This window comes from Lucilia sericata, unplaced genomic scaffold (assembly GCF_015586225.1).
Source record: "Lucilia sericata isolate MDLA Ls3-8-SP2 unplaced genomic scaffold, ASM1558622v1 Contig000027F_arrow, whole genome shotgun sequence".
NCBI lineage: Eukaryota > Metazoa > Arthropoda > Insecta > Diptera > Calliphoridae > Lucilia > Lucilia sericata.
Genome location: NW_023994065.1, coordinates 25340 through 44558, shown reverse-complemented (window position 1 = coordinate 44558; position 19219 = coordinate 25340).

Below are 19219 nucleotides of genomic sequence, written 5' to 3'. Positions count from 1 at the left end.
CTGTAATCGTCAATGAGCGTCAAGAAATATTTATTACCACTAGGTGTTGTATTTTGCATTGGGTCACATAAATCACAGTGCACCAAATCTAAAATTTCCTTCGATTTTGATGCTGACGACTTCGGAAATTTATTTCTTGTGAGTTCTCCTCATAAACAAACTTCGCAATCAGATGAACATTTACATTTCTTTATTCGTATTTCTTGGACTAATTCCTTAGAAAAAGACATACTTATGGCTTGTATATTTCTGTGACCAAGTCTACGATGCCAAACGTGAATACAATCATTTTTACATTCCGATACATTTAAGGCCTTATTCTGATTATTTAATACAAACAAATTATTGTTCAGGTAACCTGTGGCATGCGTTTTTTCCATCTTTAGAAATTTTACAACCATTGCCATCAAACTTAACCTCAAAGCCTTTATCAGTCAATATCCGAACAGATAATAGACTTCCATCTAATTCGGGAATGAAAAGTACGTTTTGTATCATAATTTGTTTGTTTTCGCAAAATAATTTGCAATCACCCACTCCACATTCTTTAACCCCAGTACCATTCGCCATATATACAGTATCTGCTAGTTTATTCAAATTCGTAAAATATTATTCTTCGCAGCACATGTGGTTTGTCGCATGTACCATTCGGAATTTGATCTTTGTTGCATTACACAAAAACAGACATCACTATCGTCTTTTACGACGTTGGCACGATTGTTGTTTTTTCTTTTATTTGTGCAATTTTTTCTCAAATGTCCCGGCTTACCACACGAGTAACATTTTGGCACGAATTTCCCTTCTTTTGAACTTTAAAAACAGAATCATTTTCCTGTTCACATCCAAACTTCCTTTTGTACTCCCGAACCAACTTTTCTTTTACAAAATCTATTGTGAGATCAGAAATCAAATTGTTGTATTCATCGGGCAGTGTGCCAAGCAAAAATGCAACAGTTTTATGCTCCTCTAGATTTTCACCCAAATCTCGCAAGCGGTCGACAATTGATAAAAATTCGTTTATGTGATTATCCATATTTTGGCCACTAACCAACCTTTTTGACGACATCAGTCTAAGAAGACTTACTTTGTTGGTTATGTTTGCTTTTTAGTGGTGCTTCTTTAGAGTGTCCCAAAATTCTTTTGCCGTTTTCAGGTGTTTAATTGAAATCTTTTGTGACTCCTCAACAGCAAGACCTATAGCAGCTCTGGCCTTTCCATCTTGCGCCAAGCATTTTTCATTAATTGTTTGAGGAACATCACCAACAACAACATACCACAACTCCCTTTCCAGCAGCAGCAACTCCATGTTGAATTTCCATACGTGGTAATTGTTGTTTGACAATTTAGGAAATTGTGTAATTGTTGCATTCATTTTATTTCGCGAATTAAACTTTAAATACAAAAGAACGATTTAAGTAAAATGGCGGGTCTGGGCCCATAACCTGTTGTTTGAATGAGGTTTTATTTGAAAGTAAAGTTAGAAATTATAGTATACATACAATATTAAATAAGGAATTACACAGTTGTATTATAATGCAATAGAGATAGTGATGCTATAATGAGTACATTAAATTTTGAATATTATTACTAACAAAAAGGATATTTTTTAACTTTATATTTAAGACATATTTCAATAAAAATAATTGAGAAAACTAATACTTACAGTTATGTATATAACAAACTGGTAGTACTTGAATTTCTTAAAACGATTTTTAATAAAAGGAAATATGGAAGCACAACAAAATCTTGGAGTTATTGAAACAAACTTTGGCTTAAAGTTTTCAAAAACAATTATTATAACATATGTAAATTTCGAATTCATTCTGATCAAAAATGTAGGTATAACGTTTTTCATGCTTAAGGTTATATGGAAGATGGGTGTGTCCTTGAACCGATTTTTATACCCTCCACCACCATCAGTGGTTGTAGTAGGTATATATAAATTTGTCATTCCGAGTTGAACACCAAGAAATATTCATCTGGTATATATATTCTTGGTCCTTATGAAATTCTGAGTCGATTTAGCTACGTCCGTCTGTCCGTCCATCTGTCTGTGTAAAACCAAAAGATTCACTATTGTCCTAGACAGTTTGCTATTGAAAATGAGCAAAATCGGTTTACATTGGAAAGAGTTATGAATCAAAATTTAAAAAAACTCCTAAAAAATTAAGCTTTTTTAACACACTCTAATACATTTTTCACAAAAACTATGTAATTTCATAAAAATCATCACACAATTGTTTCTATATGAAAGCTTGATTCCTGTTAAAAATGGGCGGAATCGGTCAACAATTTCATATACCTCCAAATGTACATATTCCCGGAAAATGCATTAATTGTTAATAAAATCCGGTAGAATGACAATATCTTTACAAACTTTTGCAAGTAAAAGTTTTATGTCATTGAGTTCATATAGAGGAAAAATTTTCTGAATCGGTCCCTAATTCGCCGTAGCTCCCATACAAGGTCCCCTCCCGAAAATAACTTAAGCGCACATTACACATTACCAAAATCCATACATAATTTTCCACAAATATTGCCTTATATATACAGGAATGATACTGTAAAATTTTTTTCACGATTGGTCCATATTTGGTCATAGCTCCCTTACAAGGTCCCCTCCCGAAAATCACTTAAACGCAAATAACTCATTACCAAATAATGGTATCCATACAAATTTTGGCCCAGAAATGATATTATAAAATTTGTTCACTATCAGTCCATACATATTTGATCATATCTCCCATACAACGTCCCCTCCAGATAATCACTTAAACGCACATAACTAATTACCAAATAATGGAATACTTACAAATTTAGGCACAAATATTGCCATATTTGGTCATAGCTCCCGTAGAAGATCTCCTTCAGATAATCACCTAAACATACATAACTCATTACCAAATAATATCCTTACAAAATTTGGCACAAATATTAATTTAGTTTACAAAAATTTTATTTAAAAAAAATTCACGACCGGCCCATAATTGGTCATAGCTCCCATATAAGGTCCACTCCCAGAAAGCACTTAAATTCACATTACTCAATACTGAACAATGATATCCATGCAAAATTTGACACAGACATTACTTTTATATACAAAATGCCATTTTACATTTTTTTACGATCAGTCCATAATATTGGTCCGATCGGTCCCATACAAAGCCTCACTTTAATACACATCACTTATTACCAAATAGCTATATAGATACAAATTTTGACAGAGATATAGCTTTTATTTACAGAAATGTTACTGTAAAAACACTTTAACCGTATATAATTAATGGTAATTTTTTTGTAAAATGAACTTAGTATGAACAAATTCTGAACAACAGTACACATTTCTAAATTTCTTTAAATATGTATATCACACACATGCATACCTGGAAGTTATAAAACATCTTACATCTTAGATTTAAAATATTTAAATTTTTGATTGTTCTATTAGAAAACATGAGAAACCCTATTTCCACAAATACTTGATTAACTAAAAGGTTATTAATATAAAATTAGCTGGTGGAGGGTATTTAAGATTCGGCTGAGCCGGATATAGCACACTCACTTATATTGATAAACAACATTTTTGACAATTATCTTATCAAACACTTATAATTTAATTTTATATATATTCTGATGTCGTTTTTATGCCTTAGGTTATAAGGCCGTGTCCTTGGACCGATTTTTTCCAGATTCTGGATTTTTGTTAAATATGCTAGCAAACATACATACATATTTTTATTTGGAATGCAATGCGAGGTGGGCGTGTCTTGCATCGTTTTTTTTTTCTTTGAAACTTAAAATTTTTCTTATTTGGACTATCAGACACTTACATCCCGAATTTCATAGTCCTACGATCAATCCTTAAAAATGTATGCACAACGACGTTTTTACGCTTTATATTATTTTTTTCTAATGCTGGAGTTTTGTTTACTATCTTATCAAATACTCTAATTTTGAATACATTTTTTAGAAATTCAGGATTTTGATCAAATATACTAGACACACACACTTAAATTTAGAATGCATTCTGATAAAAAAAATATAGATGCAAAGGCGTTTTTACGTTTCAGGTTATATGGGAAATAAGCGTGTCCTTGCACCGATTTTTTTGAAAATTAAAATTCTTCTTAATTACACATTTTGAAGCAAACAATAAGCGTTATAGCAATTTTCTGAAGGGGACCTTGTATGGGGGTAGGGTCAATTATAGGAAGATCCACATAAAATTTTGTAGAGATTTAAGTTCCCTTAAAACTTATTTATGTTCAATTGCTTTACTATCATTTTGAAGCATTCATAAGCATTGTAGTCATTTAAACTGGTTTTGTTTTGGTCTTATTTTTTTTTGGTTTTCTTTTTCATTTTCTTATTGAAGATAAGTAAATTATTGGTAAATTGTCTTAAAAAATATAAAACAAGTAAGAGTGTTATATTCGGCCATGCCGAATCTTATATACCCACCATCAAATCATCGTTATAAATAAATTTTGATATTATTGATCTATGTTGAATCATATGTCGATATTATTATGAACATCAGTGAAATATTTGGAAGAGAGAATTAAATAAAGGCTTAAGCATGGAACGTGCTCTTCCGAATTAAAAATATTAATTTTATTTGATCCAATATTTATAACCATAAACTGTTTTTTTTTTTTTTGTAAGAGTGGTTATATAGAGGGTAGAGTCAATTATGGACCTATCCTTCTCGGTTTATACAATAATTATTTGTATCTAATATAGCTGTACTTGTATCTTTAATTCAGTCATGGGGTTTAAAGTAATTATCTGAAGGAAACCGAAAATGGATGTTTGATTAGTTATCGACCGATCCTCATCAAATTCGGTTGAAAAATTCCAGTTCCTATAAAACTACCGTAATTTGGAAGAACTTTTGAGCCATACATGAGCGTTAAAGTGATTCTCTGGAGTGAATCTTATATAAGGGTCAATTATAGACCGATGTTTATAAATTTTCGTACATAAATTTTGTTCGTAAGTCGTAATTTTAAGCAACTAATGAGAGTTAAAGTAATTTTACTGAAGTGGTCATTTATCGATCCATCTTCATCAATGTCGGTAGGAAGATTTCAGTTCCCATAACACTTATGTTGAATTGCATATATCTACTCGTATTTTTATACCAGTAATGAGCGTTAAAGGCGCCCCTATACGCCCACCCCCGTATAAGTCAATTATTGATCGATACTTCCAAAATTTAGAACGATTTTTGTACATACAAATATTGTTTATGTCGCATTTTTGAGCCAGTAATGAGCTTTACAGTAATTTTCTAATGGGGACCTTAATAGGGGCATAGGATAGGGGCTCATACAAAACTTGTTTATGTGAAATCTCATCGCTGTAGTCGCATTTGAGCGTTACAGCCTTATATGGAGGGTGGGGTCAGTTATAGACCGATCGCCATAAATAGTTTTTGGCTAGTACAAAACTTGTTTACGTAGAATTTCACTGCTTCGCATTTTTGAGTCAGTAATGAGCGTTAAAGTCATTTTCTGAAGGGGACCTTATAGGGGCGTATGGCCAATTACAGACTGATCCTCATCAAATTTAGTGGGAGATTTTAGCTAATACGAAAATTGTTCATGTCGAATTTTATCGCTGTACTCGCAGTTTTAAGCTAGCAATGAGCTTTAAAGTCATTTTCTGAGGGGTCATTTACAACGGGGATAGGGCTAATTAAGGACCGATCCTTATAAAATTTGATAAAGAACTTTTGGCTCGCACAAAACTTGTTTATGTATAATTTTACTACTGTACTCACATTTTTGAGTCAGTAATAAGCCTTAAAGTAATTTTCTGAAGGGGTCCTTATATGGGGGGTAGGGTCCATTATGAACCCATCCTCATAAAATTTAAGAAAATGACTTTAGTTCCTATAAAAATTTTTTATGTCGAATTTTATTGCTATATATATGTATAGCAATAAAATTGCTCCTACCGAGCGCGTCCTCGGGTGGCGGATAGGGGGTGGTGATGGACCATCTTTCCTCCCCCAGTTTTAGTTTGAATCAAGCTGAGGGAGGGCAGATTGTCCACCACCTGGGAATATTATATTCCCCGCGGACCAAAAACTGGAAAAAAACAACATGGAAAATAAAAATAAAAAGATGAAAGTTACGGTGCAGGGCCTAAATAACCCAGTACCGGCGGCAAGTGTTGATCCACTCACGAGTCACGTGTCGTCGTCATCCTGCAATCGTGAGCAAAATACTACTACGGAGGTGGGTACCTTGGCCTCCGTGTCGGACAATGCGTCAAGTGTACAGCATGCCATTAGCAAAAACATAGGGGTGAAAGAGAAGGATGTACTCGGAGAGAGCTCTAAGCTACCTCAGCCTTTAAATATAGGTGAGGTTCCGACTCTGAATCCTCAGAAGATAATAACAACACCATTATAGCAAATCCCAAAAAGGATGAAGTAGGGCAAATGGTGAAACAGGTGAGTGATAGCATAGCTAAACTACCTATTACTGAAAAGACTATCTGGAGCACAGAGGAGAAAGCTGATCCAACGACACTCCAAAGTAAAAATCTGACTCTTTCACAAGATCTGAGGCAAAGAGGATCAGGTCTCCCGAAGAGTTGACAACTGAGAATAAACCTAAGAAGAAAAAGAGCTCCCCGTCTTCTAATACACAGTCGAAGCCAAGCCATACTTCACTCAAAGGAACCTCAAGTCAGAATCCTGCGAGTAAGGGTGACAACGCCAAGATAGATGTCCCAAAGATGACCACGTCGGCGAAATCAACCTCGAAGGTAAGGGTATCTCAAAAGAAACCCCGAAAAGCGAGGTAAGATAGGCTTGACAGTGGAAAAGGAAAAGAGCCGCCATCTTACGCCAAAGTTGCCAAAAGAAGACACCGGGACGATCTCTGTTATGCAGTTTACGATGCCGGTAATCCGACAGGCAAAATTCCAATAGACCAACAGAGTAAGGTAGAAGATCTGGTGAACAATAAGATAGTGGACCTCGCAATCGCTTCAAAGGGCCAACAACCAATGGAGAGCGTGAGCTGCGAGTTCAGAATGGGCGTGATGTTAGGGTGCTCACACCAATGTGTGAGCACCCTAAAGAACTTGGTGGAAAGTATCCCTCCTCCCTGGGACGGCGCTAAGCTGGGACTGGCAAAGAAGAGCGAGCTTCCGGTGCTCTTAAAGTCCACTGTCTACATACAAGGATGGGGCTGTAAACTGGCTAATGAACGTATACTGGAAATTCTTGGTGGTCAATATGCTGAGCTGGCCGTGGAAAAATGGGACGCCTTTTACAGAAAAGAAGAACCTGAGGGAACTTTATTTGTAATAGGTATCGACCAGAAATCAATGGCTAGTCTTGTCAAGAATCTTCGCCTCTAAAGATGTCATATTCAAAATTGGGAAGGTGCCGATTGGAAGGGCTGTTACAACAAGCCTCGAAAATGACACTAAAATACCTAAGACCACAGCATCAGTAGCAACTACTGATAACGTTAAGGAGTCAAATCCTAAAAGCGAGGAAGATACCACTAACTCGCCAAAAGAAGGTGCAGCTGCCCTTTCCAAAATTGGGCAGGTGCCGATTGAAAGGGATGTCAAAACCGGCCCCGATAAGGACACTAAAACACCTAAGACGGTACTCAAAGCATCATTAGCAAGTACTGGTAATTTTGAGGAGTCAAATCCTAAACGCGAGGAGGAAATCACTCACTCGCCAGAAGACAGAACAGCAGTGCTGTCCAAAATTGGGAAAATGTCGATTAAAAAGACTGCTCTTCCTATGCCTGATAAGGACACCGCAGTGCCATCAATGGTACCCACTGCATCAATAGCCACTTCAGGTTACCCGGAGGAATCAAATCTAACGAGCGGGGATGTGATCACTAGCTCGCTGGAAGACAGTTTAGTTTAAATGGATGACAATGATTGAGGTTATCCAAATAAACCTCCATCGGAGCGAGACAGCTACCAACGCTCTGATGGCTAAAATTAACACAGGTAAAATACATATAGCTTTAATCCAGGAACCTTGGACGATTCGCAACAAGGTTTCAGGATTAAATCACGTAAATTTCCAACTTTTCTACGCTGATACAGGGTCTCGACCGAGAACATGTATCTTATGTCACAAGAATTTATGTTTTCTCCTCTCAACAGGATTATCCACATCGGATGCAACGGTACTGAAGCAAGGTCGTGGAACATATTCCTTGCATCTGTTTACCTGCCTTTCGATTCTCCGACACTACCACCAACGTCGGAGCAGATGAAACTTGTCGAAAAGGCACAAAGGCAAAATAAGAAAATTGTAATAGGTTGTGATGCCAACTCCCACCATGTAGCTTGGGGTAGTACAAACACCAATCGCAGGGGACAAGCCCTTATGGATTTCCTTAATACTAAAGACTTGATCACATCGAACCTTCGTCAATAGAATCAGAGAAAAAGTATTAGATATAACTATATGTTCAGAAAAGCTTATAAACGAAATTCAGGATTGGAGAGTTTCGGACGAGCACTCCTTTTCTGACCATCGGTACATAAGATTCAAAATACTACGGCCGCCACCAAAGCCGATAAAGTTTCGGAATAAGTCTAAAACTAATTGGACAATGTTCGGTTCCTTACTAAAGAACCGTTTATGTCAGAACACTTTTCAATGTCGAAATAAAGAGGACATAGACGCCAAAGTAGAAATGCTCACAAGTGCCTTGGTTGAATCGTTCGAGGACAGCTGCCCTCTGCGAGAGCGGAGATCTGCCCAGGAGAAACCCTGGGTAATCGGGGAGATCCGGAATCTTGGTAAGACTCTTCGCAAACTATTTAACCGGGCGCGGCGTAAAAAGACCGCAGTATACTGGGATGAGTATCGTAGTAAACTTGGTGAATATAAGAAAATTGTTCGTAAAGCCAAACGAGACTCCTGGAAACTTTTCTGTGAACAGGTAGACAGCGTAAATGACGTATCGAAGATAAAAAAATTCCTATCCAAAACTCATGTCCAACCTGAAACTATGGTCGATGATACGGGCATCTGTCTGAGATATTCACTGCATGCTTGAAATTCACATATACTCCCATTAAATGGCAGGATGCAAGGGTAATATTTATACCCAAACCAGGGAAACCTAGCTATTCGACACCTAAGTCTTATCGACCGATAAGTCTTACGTCCTTCCTACTTAAAACTTTGGAACGGATAGTTGATATTATGGTGAAAAGCAGTACACCCGACAAAGACCTAAAATTTAAGCAGCATGCTTATGTGAAGGGACAATCGGTGGAAACCGCTTTAAACGAAGTTGTCCACTACATAGGTGCATCCTTAGATAGCAAACTGTATACACTGGCGGTATGCATTGACATCGAAGGCGCCGTCAATCACGTGCACACTGATACTCTTATCCAATCCCTAGACCAGTTTTGTGTTGACCGGGTGCTCCGTAACTGGATCAACCACATGCTAAGGAACAGATGGAGAAGCTGCGAGATGTACGGTATAAGTATCAGGAAAAAGTTATTTCGCGGTATACCACAGGGTGGCATTTTGTCACCTTTACTCTGGGTTACCACGATTAATAGCCTCCTAAGGACCCTAACTGAGAAAGGACTTAGACCTGTCTGCTATGCAGACGATGTCGTAATACTTTTAAAGGGAAAGGATCTAAATTATTTGTGTAGAAGAGCTGAGGTGGCTCTGAATACGGCCTTGACCTGGGCTCAACCGAGAGGCCTCAATGTTAACCCGGCAAAAACGGAAATCTGTCTTTTCACAAGAAAGACAAAAATTTCTACGTATACTGAACCTTGCTTCCTGGGCAAGAAGATACCAGTGACAGACAAAGTCAAGTACTTAGGTGTAATGGAGGTACCACATAGAGGATAGGATCAACAAGGCACATCGGTGCTGGGCGATATGTAGGAGAACTATAGGCATGAAATGGGGTCTTAGTCCTACTATGACAAATTGGCTTTATAAAAGTGTAATTAGACCAATTCTAGCTTACGCTTCAATAATCTGGTGGACTGCTTTAGACAAAAAGTGCAATATCAAACTACTACAGGGAGTTCAGCGTACATGCTGCTTGGGTATAAGTGGTGCCATGTGTACTATTTAAGATATGAGGCGGCGCTTACAGCAGAACGGCTCTTTACTTTAGGCGAACTGGCCAAAAGCGGTTATAGGACACGTCATCAATGTATATTGGACACATTGGAAGGTTATACACAATCATCGGAAGTGCCAGACACAGAATATGTCGGAAACTTTGAAACGCTGATCCCAGATAGAATGTCTTGGTCAAGCAGAACATTAGAGCAAATACCATTAGGAATCCGTTATTACACGGATGGCTCTAAATTGGGGGACAAAGTGGGCTGGGTTTCTTTATTGAAGACCCAAAAACAGAAATATACCACCGTTTACCATATCATAACACAAGCTTCCAGGCAGAAGTACGAGCAATAACGGAATGCGTAAATTGGATTAGAATAAATATGGCGCCCACAGCGCTTAACATATTTACCGACAGCCAGAAGGCAATTATGAACCGATCCTTATAAAATTTTACGAAGAGATTTAAATTCTTATAAAACGTGTTTGTACCGTATTTCATCGCTATTGATGCTTTTCTTAGCGACTTATGGGCGATAAAGTCATTTTGAAGGGGACTTTATATGGGGGGTGGGTCAATTATGGACCGATCCTTAAAAAATTATATGAAGTGATTTATGTTCTCATAAAACATGTTTGTGGGAGGTAGGGTCAATTATGGGCCTATCCTTATAAAATTTAACAAAGAGATTTATGTTCCCATAGAACATGTTTGTGAAGAATTTCACCGCTATTGATGCTTCTCTTAGCCAGTTATGGGCGATAAAGTCATTTTCTGAAGGGGACTTTATATGGGGGGTAGGGTCAATTATGGACCTATCCTTATAAAATTCTACGAAGAGATTTATGTTCCCATAAAACATGTTTGTGCCGAATTTCACCGCTATTGATGTTTCTATTAACCAGTTATGGGCGATAAAGTCATTTTCTGAAGGGGACTTTATATGGGGGTAGGGTCAATTTTGGACCGATCCTTAAAAAATTATATGAAGAGATTTATGTTCCCATAAAACATGTTTGTGCCGAATTTCACCGCTATTGATGCTTCTCTTAACCAGTTATGGGCGATAAAGTCATTTTCTGAAGGGGACTTTATATGGGGGGTAGGGTCAATTATGGGCCTATCCTTATAAAATTTTTCAAAGAGATTTAGATTTCCATAAAACATGTTTGTGCCGAATTTCACCGCTATTGATGCTTTTCTTAGCCAGTTATGGGCGATAAAGTCATTTTCTGAAGGGAACTTTATATGGGGGTAGGGTCAATTATGGACCGATCCTTATTAAATTCCACGAGAAGATTTATGTTCTAATAAAACATGTTTGTGCCGAATTTCATTGCTATTGATTCTTCCCTTAGCAAGTTATGAGCGATAAAGTAATTTTCTGAAGGGGGCCTTATATGGGGGCTAGGCGAAATCGCGGACCGATGTTGCCCATTTTCAATACCAAACAAACTGCATCAACTAAAAGTATCTGTGCAAAATTTCAGCTCGGTAGCTACTTCCATTTGGACTCTATCGTGTTTCAACAGACAGACAGACAGACGGACGGACATGGCTAGATCGTCTTAGAATCAAATAAGGACCAAGAATACATATACTTTTATGGGTCTTAGACGAACATTTCAATGTGTTACAAACGGAATGACAAAAACAATATACCCCCATCTTTTTTGGGTATAAAAATAAAACAACATAATATATTATTATATTAGATCGACTCACAAAAAATGGTGCTTGAGTTACCCCCCTTAAAATATTCGTTGTTATGTAATATGATGTTACCCAATATATTTTTTGTTTAGTGTTGTCCGTTCGTGAGCTGGATGGTTTTCAAGAAAATATTCTATAGGGAACACGATTTTTCATGTTCAATTTAATATTTTACCCAGCTTCAAAAAATATTGGTTTCGTTTTATGATGGTTCCCAAAATATTTCTAGTCTATCGATGGACGTTCGTGAGCTGGACCGATTACAAAAAAAGTCTTTTTTTAGTTATTTTTTTAAATTCTTCATTTTTTCTTAAACAAAATATACAATATGTGGTATCATTTGAAAGGTTTTTTGAAGCCACGTCTAATGGTGTGAAAAATTTGTAAAATTCTGCATACATTTTATTGATATTAATGAAAAACCTAAGAATTTTAAATTTTTGGAATATGACAATTATGAGCATCATTGGACGCGGCTTTAAAACCCCTTTCAAACGATACCCCATATTGGATATATTGTTCCAAAACAAAACTAAAATTAAAAAAAAAAACTGTTCAATAATACATATTTTTAATTTAGTCCAGTACAGGGAATCCTTATAAAACAAAGCAAGGTAAATTTTGAGAGGGGTAACAAAAACACGTTTTTACTTTCCATACAGACTGAGTCGGTCTAATGTATATACATTAATAAAACAGAAGATTTATATAAAATTAGAACTTTTAAAATATATTAAAAGTTTGCACAAAATTTATTTTCTTTTGCTTTCTTGTTTTGTTTACAAAATAGCATTATATAGTGTTGTTTGTTTTAACGCGCTGTCTGTATTAAGCCGAAGCTTTGTTTTTTTTCTTTCTAACGAAACCATTTAAAAACAAGTAAGAAAGTATAGTCTGGCTTGGCCGACCATATGATACCCTACACTTGAATATTACCTTGATGCCGATTTATTTAAGCAATTTATTGACGAGGGGAGCAAATGTGGACCGATCCCGACAAAATGGGATGGATAGATTTGTAAATTTCATTGCAACAACAGTGCTAATAAATGAATTGCGGATATTGAAGCCTCTTTCTGAAGGGGACTTTGTATGGGGGCTAGGGTCAAATGAAGTCCGATCATTTCGAAATTCCGCAAGGTCATCAAGGCTTGTATATATAACTTAGTTGTGCGAACTTCAGTTGTATGGGGGCTAGGTGAAATAATGGACCGATTTTAACCATTTTCAATAGGCTTCGTCCTGGGGTCAAAACAAACGTATTCCAAATTTCATCAAATTATTTTCAAAATTGTAACCTGTACTTTGATAACAACGTTCACATGGACACACGGACGGACGGACATCGTGAAAGTGATTCTGAGTCGATCGGTATACTAAGGTGGGTATAGTACTAATATTTTAATGCGTTACAAACATCAGCACAAACGCATAATACCCTTCCCACTATGTATAGTGGTGTAGGGTATAAGAAGTATCAGAATGTCCCCTTTTATAGATTTTCGATCAATCAGGGTGTTGCGTATGTCCATAAAAAAAAATCATTCATACAACGAAAAACTCGAAAAAATAGTTTCCTCTAGATTTGTATTACCTTTGAAGTACCCATGTATACATAACCCATTTACACATACACGAAATCTAGTACTTATGAGATTTCGAGCCAAATCTACTTGATTTTAACTAGATTTCCCATACAAAACAAAATCTACTTCGTAACTAGATTTCGTTAAAATCTACTCAAAATCTAATAGTTTTTAGTGATGCAACTCTGTTTTTTCCTAAATAATACTAAAAAATACGACACTACACAAGAAAAAAGAGGAAAACAAAACAAACAAAAAAAAATTAAAATGTCGACAAAATTTTTATAAATTGAAAAACATGAATGAAAAGTTAATCTAAAATAAAAGGTAATGTTATATTTAAATATCTATTTTTTTTATTTTAAATGGAATTTTGATAAATATCCCATTTTTCCTTCTTATTTTTCATATCACACACTTTTTCAAGAAATATTAGAAAAAATTAAATCTTCTTAAATGTCAAGAATAGTAAGTGTAAACGGACTAGATTTGGAAAAAGATTTTAAATGAAATCTACTAGATTTCGTGTATGTGTAAATGGGGTATTAGACATCTTTGCTTGTATCTATTTAAGAAAGCATTTTAGATTAAAATTAGTTTATTTTGGAAAATGTACCTATTTAATTTTTAAATTTTAAAACAAAACCTTCTGAGATATTTACACGCTGTACTCCCACAATGAATAAAAATAAACAAAACGACTTAGTCTCGCTTGTGCTTGCATGCAGTGAGGTTGGATGTACGCTTGATGCTAGAGAAACAAATGTTTAATTTAGAATGGGAAAATGATTTTTTGTTTGCCGAAATTTTTTTTTTTGGCAAACCTGAATGTTTGACTTGTAATCGGACGATGTCACGAACCAACAAATTGAATACAATTTTTGGAAAATTTCCCTTTTTATAGAATATTTTTAAAAAATTCTCTTTTTTTTATACAGTATAGTTCTTATGAATAGTGAAATATACGTTGTTTTTGTTTTACTTAATTTTTTCATAAATAAGATTTATTTGTTTTAATTGGTTTGTTTTTATAATAATTTTGATAAATTTTTTTAAGTAAAATTTCTCCAATAAAATATGAATACAAATCAAACACTGTTTTTTAGATTCGGTTAAAATTTTGAAAAATAAAGTATTTTCAAACACATAAAAATGCTTCTGAGTGTTATATTCGGCTGTGCCGAATCTTGTATACCCACCATCAAAACATTGCCGAAAAGCTATGGTTATTAAACAAAACAATTTTCTCATTTATTACATCTATGTATAATTTTACCATCATTTATTACATCTATGTATAATTTTACCATCATACATATTATGTATATCGATAGTATCAATTATGGACTGATCCTCCTAAAATTTGGTAGAGAAATTTGTTACAAATTTTGTCGCTGTACTTGTATTTTGAAGGTAGTAAAAAGCGTTAAAGTCATTTTCTGAGAGTGACCTTATTAGGGGGGGGGGAAGGTTTAGTCAATTATGGACCGATCCTCGTCGAATTTTCTAGAACGATTTTAGTTTAGGCTAGTAATGAGCGTTAAAGCCATTTGTGAAGGGGATCTTATATGGGGGGTAGGGTCAATTATCAACCGATGCTTATAAAATTTTACAATGATATTAAGGTTCCTATAAAATATGTTCATGTTGAATTTCATCGCTATAGATGCTTCTTTTGGACAGTTATAAGCGTTAAAGTCATTTTCTGAAGGGGAGCTTATATGGGGGATAGGGTCAATTATGGACCGATCCTTATAAAATTCTACAATGATATTAAGGTTCCTATAAAATATGTTCATGTCGAATTTCATCGATATAGATGCTTCTTTTGGACAGTTATGAGCGTTAAAGTAATTTTCTGAAGGGGACCTTATATGGGGAATAGGGTGAATTATGAACCGATCCTTATAAAATTTTACAATAATATTAAGGTTCCTATAAAATATGTTCATATCAAATTTCATCGCTATGGATGCTTCTTTAAGGCTGTTATGAGCTTTAAAGTCATTTTCCGAAGGGGATCTTATATGGGGGGTAGGGTCAATTATGGACCGATCTTCGTAAAATTTTACAAAGCTATTTAGGTTTCTATAAAATAGGTTCATGTCGATTTTCATCGCTATAGATGGTTTTCTTAGACAGTTATGAGCGTTAAAGTCATTTTCTGAAGGGGACCTTATATGGGGGATAGGGTTATGGACCGATCCTTATAAAATTTTACAATGATATTAAGGTTCCTATAAAATAGGTTCATGTCTAATTTCATCGCTATAGATGCTTATTTTAGTCAGTCATAAGCGTTAAAGTCATTTTCTGAAGGGGAGCTTATATGGGGGATAGGGTCAAATATGGACCGATCCTTATAAAATTCTACAAAGATTTTAAAGTTCCTATAAAATATGTTTATGTCGAATTTCATCGCTATAGGTGCTTCTTTTAGTCAGTTATGAGCGTTAAAGTAATTTTCTGAAGGGGACCTTATAGGGGGCTAGGCGAAATCATGGACCGATATTGCCCATTTTCAATACCAAACGAACTGCATCAACTAAAAGTATCTGTGCAAAATTTCAGCTCTCTAGCTCTCTTCCGTTTGGACTCTATCGTGTTTTCAACAGATAGACAGACGGACGGACATGGCTAGATCGTCTTACAATCTAATAAGGACCCAGAATATATATACTTTTATTGGTCTTAGACGAATATTTCAATGTGTTACAAACGGAATGACAAAAACAATATACCCCCCATCTTTTTTGATGGTGGGTATAAAAACAGCTAAAGAGATTAAAAAAAATCATTAAAAATACATTTATTTTGCAAAAGTTCATAATTCGAAAAACATACATAGTTGTCCATCCCTGCATTAGCAGATTTTCATGTACAAAAGAATGAAACAAGCGACAACAAAACCACCTTAAATGAACGCTCAAACGAGACTGAATGTGTTTTTAATATATGTGAGTATGTTGTTGTAAATTTAGTAACGATCGAAAAGCACGCGTGCATAGAAAATGCTTTGCTCTGCTTTAGAAGAACGAAAAGTAACAAAAAATCCCTTTTATAAGTTCTCACCTAATCCACGCCCTACATACTTTATTTCATGTTTCTAGGTTCAATATTATGGAGAAGTCAAAAAGTACCATTTGAAGAACGCAAAAGTACCAAAAAATCCCTTTTTATAGGTCATTACTTACTCCGGGCCCTACATACTTAATTTATTGTCTATAGGATCAATATTATAGAAAATTCAAGAAGTATCTTTTGAAGAAAAAAAAAGTACCAAAAAATCCCATTTTATAGGTTTTCACTAATCCAGGCAATACATGATAAATTTCATGTTTCTAGGTTCAATTTTCAAAAGGAGTACCTTTGGTAAAACGAAAAAGTACCAAAAAGTCCCCTTTTTGTGTTCTCACCTAATCCAGGCTCTACATCAATGGTGCCCAAAATCACTATTCCCTATCACGCGAGATAGGGCAAGAATATTCTGCTGACGTTGCGTTGACTCACCTACACTATAATCTTACTTGTGTATTTTCTTATTTGAGCATGTGCTAGTTGATTATCTCTCAACTTGCAAAACAAAATCAACTCAGTTGCTGATCAGCATTTGTCGAAGTAAGATCTGTACGCAACTTTTTTAAAATCCACACAGAAATACAACAACAAAATTTTGAGAAAGCCGAATTTATGTAGGTGAATGAGAGAGCACAGCTGATAGTTTTTTATATATGAACTTTAATGTACGCTGTCTGTCAAAATCCATAATATCAATTTGACAGTTAGAATATACTTTTTAGTAAGCAGTCATTTTATTAGTACAGTTTTATTTTGGGTTACATTTTGTTCTCTGCTGCTTTACCAATACAAATGAATGTGTAACAGTGTGTGTATGGGCAACACTGCTCTACATACTTAATTTCATGTTTCTAGGTTCAATATTATAGAAAATTGAAAAGTACCTTTTGTAAAACGAAAAAGTATTTCTAGGTTCAATATTATAACAAATTCAAAAAGTACTTTTTGAAGAACGAAAAAGTACCAAAAAATCCCCTTTTATGTGTTAGCACTTAATCCGGCCTCATACTACATACTAAATTTCATGTTTCTAGCCAATAACAACTTACTGCTTCGTTCGTAACGTGACGTCATGCTCAGCATTGTTTTTATAAACAATAAAAAAATTTACCGCATGATTATATGTTATTTGTTGTTGTAGTTTACAGTTTCTCTCTAAGCATGAATAAAAATTTTTTACGTAATTTTCAGAGGTTGTCTCGGATTTTTGCTTATATCTCCCGTATTTATGGACCGATTTTGCTGATTTTAAATAGCGATCTTTTCGAAAGCATGATATCTGGAATCCACTAAAAACTGATTTCAACAAACACACAGGCGGACAGACAAACGGACATAGCTTAATCAACTCCGCTACCTATAAACATCCAGAAAATTATACTATAGAAATTACAAACGGAATGACAAACTTACATATATATACCCTTCTCACGAAAGTGAAGGGTATATGTATATACGATGATACGATCGAATCACAGAAAAAAATAACTAATATTAACAAGTAATTATATAAAATTGTTTAACTGTTAAAGGTATTTTCAGACTACAATACTGAGTATTAACACACTTCAAATTAAAAATATTATGAAAATAATTCGCATTTTCAAAAAATCAATCCGAAAAATACATTTTATGTTTACACTATAATATTTGTAATATTTTTTATCCAATTTTCAATTATTTATGCACTTTTCGTTCTTATTTTTAATGTATTTTACACTTTTTGTTTGTTTTTTATTGTATTTATAAAATACATACCGAATACGTTTGAAAATAAAAAGTTTTTGAATTGTTTTAAAAAATTTATGAATACCGACCGTATGCCAAAAAAATCAGTAATATTTTTGAAAATCAAATTACAAATTATATTTAGACTAGTAAATTGTATTATGATACAAACATTTTTGACAAGTATTAATACTCAGTATTGTAGTCTGAAAATACCTTAACTGATATTGTTAACCAAAGAATATTTATAATTTAATATTCTTTGTTGTTAACAATTTTTTTATTAAAAAGTTTGTAAATTATCATATTGACAATTTTTATAAGTTGATTAGAAATATTATATCAAAAAATGAAATTAAAAGTCAAAAGTAAGAAACAATTGTTTCTATAAATTTCTTTTATAAGAAAAATAAAATATGGATGGCTGAAGAATGGAATTGCGCTAAACTACGAGGTAAGACTAGTTATTGAGTTCACACAAGCAGCTATTACATTATCTGAGTTTTAAATTTGTATATCTTAAGATAACAATTTGATATTGTAAAACTCCTAGCCAAATACGTTACAAATCTGGAAGCAGGAAGAATAGGTAGATCATATGTTTTTCCTTTTATACACTTTGAATTAGATATTCAATAATATTTTAAATAAAACTTGTCTTAATAGACTACAAAAATGGTTGTAAATGCAGTAACGAATTCTTTAACTGGGTACGATGTTTGTTCAAGATTCATAGCTTAGTGCAGAGTTATTATAAATTACAGTGGCCAACAAAATTTATAAAAAGTCGAACCCCAGAGACCAAAGTACACTTTTCTAAACTCAAATTTCTCTATTACATTAGGATTGGAGACGCTATAACATGGCAATCACATCTTTATTTATATTCTTGTGTCGTCTGAAAGTCCAATCTTTCGTCTTTTAAATAAAGGTTTAACTTCGTAATATTTTCTTCCTACTTTGAGATACCATAATCCAAAGTAAAAAACAGCTATAAAT